The sequence below is a fragment of the Tachyglossus aculeatus genome, unplaced genomic scaffold (genome assembly GCF_015852505.1).
Source record: "Tachyglossus aculeatus isolate mTacAcu1 unplaced genomic scaffold, mTacAcu1.pri scaffold_148_arrow_ctg1, whole genome shotgun sequence".
Taxonomy (NCBI): domain Eukaryota; kingdom Metazoa; phylum Chordata; class Mammalia; order Monotremata; family Tachyglossidae; genus Tachyglossus; species Tachyglossus aculeatus.
The window spans coordinates 249,947-258,588 of NW_024044871.1; the positions used below are offsets into that span (position 1 = coordinate 249,947).

The 8,642-nt window shown below is 46.9% G+C and overlaps 1 non-coding gene across 1 annotated transcript; it reads left to right on the forward strand.

Annotated features, from left to right (window-relative positions):
- Positions 1-5,546: 5,546 nt before the first annotated feature.
- Positions 5,547-5,684, forward strand: LOC119923140. Its single transcript, XR_005448779.1, has one exon. It is a non-coding gene; the product is annotated as a small nucleolar RNA SNORA7 (small nucleolar RNA).
- Positions 5,685-8,642: the final 2,958 nt, after the last annotated feature.

Below are 8,642 nucleotides of genomic sequence, written 5' to 3' on the forward strand. Positions count from 1 at the left end.
CAATCAACAGTATTTATTGAGTGTTTACTGTGTGCAGAGCATTGTACTAAGCTTTTGGGAGCGTTCAAGACAGCATTCCCTCCCCAGATGGAAAAGTAGCATGGCCTAGTGGAAAGAGCATGGTCCTGGGAGTCAGAGGATCTGGGTGCTATTCCCAGCTTCACCACCGTTCTGCTTTGTGACCTCAGGGAAGTCACTTCACTTCTCTGTGCCTCAGTTACCTCTACAACGCTCTACATACAGTAATCATTCAAAAAATAGAAGCATCGTAGCCTAGGCTACGATCCTGAGCCTGAGAGTCAGAGGACCTGGGTTCTAATAGCAGATCTGGCAATTGCTTGCTTTGTGACCGTGAACAAGTCATTAACTTCCCCCTGCCTTACTTCTACCTACCTCAGCTCGTAGAACAGTGCCTGACCCATAGTAAGTGTTTAACAAATGCCATACAAAAACCCCATTGATTGATTGATTTTGTACTTGGATTTGAACCCTTTATTCACCCCCCCTTAGCCGCCTAGAGCATAATATACTTATCTGTAATTTATTTATTTCTATTATTGTCTGTCTTCCCTTCTAGGCTGTCAGCTTGTTGTGGGTAGGGAATGTGTATACCAATTCTGTTGTATTGTATTTTTCCAGGTACTTTTTACAGTGCACTGCACCCTGTAAATTCTCAACAAATACCAGTGATTGATCAATTGATTGGTCCATGACAGAAAATCTGAGTTTCAGGCTGGAAAGCCATTGACATCAGGAGAGAATTTCCTCATTCTGCCTGATGGTCCATGCCTAATTAATCAGTCCATCATATTTATTGAGCACATACTGTATACAGAGCACTGTACTAAGTGCTTGGCAGAGTTCAATAGAACAAAATAACAGACACTTTTCCTGACCACAGTGGATGCACATTAGTGAAAATAATTAAATTACAGATATGGACATTAGGGTAGTGGGACACAAAAGGGAGTGAGAGAAGAGGAAATGAGGACTTAGTCAGGGAAGGTTTCTTGGAGGAGATGTGTCTTCAATAAGGCTTTGAAAATAGGAAGAGCAATCGTCTCTAGGATACGAAGAAGGAGAGGGTTCCAGGCCAGAGGCAGGATGTGGGTGAGAGGTCGGTGGAGAGATAGAAGAGATTGAGGTACAGTGAAGAGGCTAGCATAGAGGAGTGAAGTGTGTTGGGTGGGTAATTATAAAGAAGTGACGTGAGGTATGAGGGGGCAAGGTAATTCAGTGCTTTAAGGGAAGGCCTCTTGGAGAAGCCTTCCCTTCAATAAGGCTCAGGGCCATAGACAGGACTCTCTCTGAGCTCAATGAAGACCTTGTGGTTATCCCAGTGCTAAGAAGAGTGCTTAGTTTAGTGTGAACACTTGATGAAGACCATACACTTCATAATGAACTCACTGACCTCGAGAGGACTGGTGATTATAGGTCCAGGCCGCGTTCTCTTGTTCTTTGCTTGTCTATTGGTCCGGGGTGCGTCACTCCCAAATCTCGCTGAGGTTTGTGGACTGTGAAATAATTTTGATTTTAAGCCTGGGAGAAGCTTTCCCTGGGACTGAACTGTTCTTCACTTGTCCCCAGCCTGTCCATTGAGAGCGGCCCTGGAGAGGGTCGGGGAAATAGGGACTTCTGTCAATAGGACTGGTTGAGATCAGGGCCGAAGAGCCTCATTAGGACTGAGAATCATGATCGTTTCCAGACAATCTGACAAACTAGGCCTCTGGAGCAACCACGCGTGCTCAAGGGGTTTCAGACTCTGGGTTGCTTCCTCAGCAAAATCCAGGAGGAATTGCTTCTGGGCTTTCAATGCTCTGGAGTTAAAGGGACCCGAGTAAGACAAAGAAACAATGAGGAGAGGGTAATAGTGCTTATTGTAGGGCAGCTTCCCACTCAGCCCAATCAGACTCCGCCTGGATCTAGAGCCAATCTAGGGCATTGTGTCCAGGCCTGGATCCACTTCAGAGCATTGTGTCCAGAACCGGAGCCACTCTAAGGCTCTGACTTCCAGAACCGGATCCATTCTAGAGTATTGTGTCCTGAACTGGAGCAACTCTAGGGCATTGTGTCCAGAACATGTCTTCTAGAACCAGATCCACTCTATAGAATGGTGTCCAGAACTGGATTTTTTAAAATGGTTTTTTGTTAAGCTCTTACTATGTGCCAGATACTGTATTAAGCGCTAGGGGTAGGGACAAGTTAATCAGGTTGGACACACTCCCTGTCGCTCAGGGCTCACAGTCTTAATCCCCATTTCACAAATGAGGGCACTGAATCTCATAGAAATGAAGTGACCTGCTCAAGGTCACACAACAGGCAAGTGGCAGAGCCGGGATTAGAACATAGGTCCTTCTGACTTCCAGGCCCATGCTCTATCCATTAGGCAACACTGCTTCTCACTTGGGAGAGTACAATATAACACAGGTGATAGACACATTCACTACCTACAGTGAGCTTACAGTCTAGAAGATATTAGAGAAGGAGCATGATTTAGCGGATAAAGCATGGACCTGGGAGTCGGAAGGACGTGGGTTCTATTCCCAGCTCTGCCACATGTCAGTTGCGTGACCTTGGGCAGCAGGTCACTTAACCTTTCTGGGCCTCAGTTACCTCATCTGCAAAACGGGAATTAAGAGTTTAACCCCAATATGGGACAGGGACTCTGTCCAACCTGATTAACTTGTATCTACTCCAGGACTTAGAGCAGTGCTTGGCACATAGTAAGTGCTTTAGAAATACCATTATTATTATTATTAGTGGACTGATGGGAGACTACCATGATTAAGTAGTTAATACAATGCTCTGCACATAGTAAGCATTCAATAAATTCCATTGATTGATTAATTGACTCATTAGAAGGACCAGCCAAGTGGGCTCTATCAAGTGCTTAGTTCACTGTTTTAGTTTAGTTCACTTAGTGCACATAGTAAGCTCTTAATAAATAAAACTGAATGAACAGGGGCGGCAGAGAGCTTTTCAGGCTCAGAATAAGACATTGCCTCCTCTGCCCCCTGGCCAAAGACACGGGTTTTTTTTTGTGCCATTTGGGCGTGAGAGTGGAGGCTTTCTGGGTTGGTGTGGAGGGTGTCTAGAGCTGCCCTGGCTGCTGCCCAGAGCCCCTGGACTCTCTCCCTCCCTGCCAGCGTCGGGGAGCTGCTCAGCCTGCAGTAGGGCAGGAATCTCACTCCAGAAGGTGTTGGTGTTTTGTCGAAATGGCAAAAGGTGAGCAGTGGTCTGGCCTCACCTACAGGATCTTGCCTCCCCGAGCCTTCCCATGTCCCCTGGTGGCCCTGTGGGGGTCACGTCCACATGCCCCATTCAACAGAGGACCCCAGACCAGCTGCTTGTGCTGATCAGTGCTTGAGTGAGGGCGGGCTTCTGACTCTCCCAGAGCTCCCAGCGGCGATGGGCCAGAGAGAGTGAGAGAGAGAGAGACGTCAGCAGTCCGCAGTCAAGCAATCAATCGATGGTATTTATTGAGTGCTTGCTGTGTGAAGAGTATTCTACTAAGAGCTTGTGAGAGATCAAGGGCTTGGGAAAAGTGCAGAGCCTGGGCCTAGGAATCAGAAGGATCAGCGTTCTATCCCATCTCTGCCTTAAGCAAGTCACTTCACTTCTCGGTGCCTGAGTTCCCTCATCTGTAAAATGGGGATTAAGACTGTGATTCACCACATGGGACACGGACTGTGTCCAACCTGCTTATCTTGTATCTACCCCCGTGCTTAGTATAGTGGTAAGCACAAAGTAAGCATGTAACAGACACCATAAAAAATTGACAAGGTTAGTAATAGTAATAATCGTGGAATTTGTTAAGTGCTTAGAAGGTGCCAAGCTCTGTACTAAGCACTGGGGTAGATGCAAGGTAATTAGGTCTCACAGGGAACTCACAGTTTAAGTAGGAAGGAGAACAGGTTTGAATTCCCCCAGGGACTGTGTCCAATCTGGTAACCTTGTATCTAGCCCAGCTCTTATAACAGTACTTTGCACATAGTAGACTATAAATTCACTTTGGTCAAATAACATGTCTTTCATATTGTTATATTGTACTCTCCCAAGTGCTTAGTACAGTGTTCTGCACATGGTAAGCGCTCAATAAATACGATTGACTGAGTGGCTGGCATAGTAATCGCTTAACAAATAACATAATTATTTTAAATACCTCTCTCCTGGCTGGAGGGCCACATTTGACACCAAGAGGAGTCAAATACTGTTCCCAATTCCCAAGAGGTGCTTCCTGTCCTAGGGGAACCATTTCCACTCCTGTGACCCTTCTCTGGGCGGCCTTCATGTCCCTGTACCTCAGGCTGTAGATGAGGGGGTTCAGGGCTGGGGGGGACCTGGCATAGAACAAGGACACCAGCAGGTACAGCATCGAGGGGGAGGCCGACACGGGTTTAAGATAAGCCACCTCACTGGTGGAAATTAATAAAGTGATGACGATGAGGTGGGGCAGGTGGTTGGAGAAGGCTTCGGATTGGCTCTCTCCAGACAGCATCTTCAACATGGCTGAGAAAATGTGAATGTAGGAGACAATGATGGACAAGAACCAGACCAAGCTCCGGCTTGCCTAAGGGATCATGGCTACAAATTCCCAAACCTTCCTATTGGAATCAGAGAGTCTGATGACCTGGGGGATCTTACAGAAGAATTGGTGGATCACACTGGATACCACCCAGGGGAACTGAAAAGGTTCAGGAGTTGAGGATGGACTTCGGGATGGTGATGAAGATGTAGTAGAGGTGAAGGACAGACAGAAGCCTGAGAAAGAAGTACATGGGGGTGTGGAGGTACCAGTCGAGGACGGTGAAGGTAATGATCAGGAGATTCCCCATAATGGCTGCCAGGTAGACTAGGAGGAGCAGTGCGACGTGAAACAGCTGCAGCTCCTGGACCTCCAAGAACTCCAGGAGGAGGAGTTCTGTCATTAATGCGCGATTGACCATTTCTTTTCTGCCACTTCAAGGGAAAAGGTCCCAAACAGGAGTTCTGATGAGGAAAGGAGAAATTCAAAATGGCATATCCTTAGAGCAGCAACTAACTTCTCTGTGGGCAGGAGGATGTCGACTTCTTCAGCGGAGGAGAGCCTGCCATTTCGTTAAAGACCTCAACGGGTAGAGTCTTCTCAGTAGCAGCCTACTCCAATTCCTTATCTCTGGTCTACTAACAAAGCCTTCCTTTACATCCCATCAAATCCTCCCCATGCTCTTTCATTGCCCCCCTCATTTTGGGTTCTCCTTCCTTGAAAAGCAGCGTGATCTAGTGGAGAGAGCACAGGCCTGGGAGTCAGGAGACCCTGGGTTCTCATTCTGGCTCTGCCACATACTTGCTGTGTGACGTTGGGCAAGTCACTTAACTTCTCTGTTGCCTGAGTTCCCTCATCAGTAAAGTGGAGATTCCATACTTGTTCTCCCTCCTACATAGACTGTGAGCCCCATGTGGGACCTGATTATCTTGTATCTATCCCAGCGCTTAGTAAAGTGCTTGGCATATAATAAGAGCTTTTGAAGTGCCATAATTAATTACAATAGAATAATTAATTGAGACCCCTCTCAGGGTAGGACCTGGAGAGTTTCCAGTACTCTACCAGTCTCGGCTATAGGAGGGAGAGTCAAGCAGAGGCCTACCCATTTCATTCCTAGCTTGGGCAGTGGCTAGAGAGTGGAAGGCAATCTGCTGCAAGTCAAAACTTCCCTGTGCTGGGAAGCAGCAGTATGGGAGAGAGTTGAGGATGGAGACTCTAATGTACTGCATGGAAGGAAGCAATGGTAAACCACCTCCACATTTTTACCAAGGAAACTCTACAGATACACTACCAGAACGATTGCAGATGGAGAGCAGGATGTTCTGGAACAGATGTGTAGTGGGTCGGGAAACAACTCGATAGCATAAGACAAGACAAGACAATTACTTGAGTGATTAATTACAATAGATACAATAGATAAGGTCTCTGCCCACAAGGAGCTTACAGTCTACAGTATCTCTCTCTCTCTCTCTGTCTCTCTCTCAATCAATCAATCGATGGTGTTTATTGAGCATCTACTACGTGCAGAGCACTGTACTACGTTTTTAGGAAAGTATCACTTAGGATGGCTTAGAATTACTTACCATTCCTTTCCAAACTCCTTGAATGAGTCGTCTACACCCGCTGCCTTGACTTCCTCAATGCCAACTCTCTCCTTGACCCCCTCCAATCTGGCTTCCATCCTCTACACCTCACCGAAACTGCCCTCTCAAAGGTCACCAATGACAGCCTTCTTACCAAATCCAACGGCTCCTACTCTACAATGTGGACCACCCCCTTCTCCTCAACACGCTATCCAACCTTGGCTTCACAGACTTCGTCCTCTCCTGGTTCTCCTCTTAACTCTCCGGCCATTCATTCTCAGTCTCCTTTACGGGCTCCTCCTCGCCCTCCCATCCCGTTACTGTAGGTGTTCCTCAAGGGTCAGTTCTTGGTCCCCTTCTGTTCTCTATCTACACTCACTCCCTTAGTGAACTAATTCGCTCCCATGGCTTCAACTATCATTTCTACGCTGATGAAACCCAAATCTACATCTCTGCCCCTGCTCACTCTCCCTCCCTTTAGTCTCGGGTCTCCTCCTGCCTTCAGGACATCTCCATCTGGATGTCTGACCGAAATCTGAAACTCAATATGTCCAAGACTGATATCCTTATCTTCCCTCCCAAACCCTGCCCTCTCCATGACTTTTCCGTCACTGTAGACAGCACTACCATCCTTCCTATCTCAGAAGCCCATAACCTAAGTGTTATCACCCATAACCTTCGTGTTATCCTCGACTACGCTTTCTCGTTCACCCCTCACATCCCATCCGTCACCAAAACCTGCCGGTCTCACCTCCTCAACATCGCCAAGATCTGCACTTTCCATCCAAACGGCTACCTTGCTGGTTCAGTCTATAATAATAATAATAATAATGGCATTTGTTAAGCGCTTACTATGTGCAAAGCACTGTTCTAGGCGCTGGGGGAGGGATACAAGGTAATCAGGTTGTCCCACCGGGGGCTCACAGTCTTCATCCCCATTTTACCGATGAGGTAACTGAGGCTCCGAGAAGTTAAGTGACTTTCCCAAGGTCACACGGCAGATATGTGGTGGAGCCGGGATTCGAACCCATGACCTCTCATCCTATCGTGACTGGATTACTGCACCAGCCTCCTCTCTGATCTTCCATCTTCCTGTCTCTCTCGACTTCACGCTGCTGTCCAGATCAACTTTGTGCAGAAATGCTCTGGGCATCTTACTCCCCTCCTCAAAAAATCTCCAGTGGCTGCCAGTCAACCTACGCATCAAGCAAAAACTACTCACTCTCGGCTTCAAGGCTCTTCATCACCTCGCCCCATCTTACCTCATCTCCCTTCTCTCCTTATAGAGCCCAGCCCGCACCCTCTGTTCCTCTGCCGCTAAGCTCCTCACTGTACCTCATTCTCGCCTGTTCTGCCGTCGACCCCCGGCCCTCGTCCTCCCCCTGGCCTGGAATGCCCTCCCTCCGCACATCCGCCAAGCTAGCTCTCTTCCTCCATTCAAAGCCCTATTGAGAGGTCACCTCCTCCAAGAGGCCTTCCCAGACTGAACTCCCTTTTTTCTCCTCCTCCCCATCCCTCCGCCTTACCTCCTTCCCCTCCGCTCTTCACCTGTATATATGTTTGTACAGATTTATTACTCTATTTTAATTGTATATATTTACTATCCTATTTATTTTGTTAATGATGTGCATCTAGCTTTATTTCTATTTATTCTGATGACATGACACCTGTCCACATGTTTTGTTTTGTTGTCTGTCTCCCCCTTCTAGACTGTGAGCCCGTTGTTGGGTAGGGACCGTCTCTATATGTTGCTAACGTGTACTTCCCAAGCGCTTAGTACAGTGCTCTGCACACAGTAAGTGCTCAACAAATACGACTGACTGAATGAATGAATGAATAATGGGGACAGGGTCCAACGTGATTAATTTGTATCTACCCCAGAGCTTAGTCCAATGCTTGGTATATAGTAAGTGTTTAACAGACACCATAATTAATATCAATACAGTAGAGTTGGTAGATGCAATCTCTGTCCACAAGGAGTTTACAGACTCTCTCTCTCAATCTCTCTCTCTCTCAATCTCTCTCTCTCAACCTCTCTCTCTCTCCATCTCTCTCTATTTCTCTCCCTCTTCCTCCCTCCTTCTCTGTGCCCAATGACATCCCTTCTGAGGAGAATTTGGAAAGGATACCTCACAAAATTGCTTGGAACTGACATAGCCACAGCAATCAGTCAATGGATGATATTTATCAGTCACATACTCTGTACAGATCACTGTCTTAAGTGCTTGTGAGAGTACAGTAGAGTTAGAAGACATTAATCCCTTCCTTCAAGGAGCTTATAATCTAGTGTGGGAGATAGACATTGAAATAAGTACAATTAAGAGGAAGCCAGAGAGGATAAAGATGTGTCTATAAGTGCAATGTGCTATGTGAGAATAGCCATGGTCATTGGGGAGGAAATACGGTGGGGAGATGAAAGAATAATCTGGGAAGGTCTCTTGAAGGAGATGTGATTCTAAAAAAGATCTTGAAGATGTGGAGAGTGGTGGTCTTTCGGATGTGAAGGTGGAGGATGTCCCAGGGAGGAGGAAAGC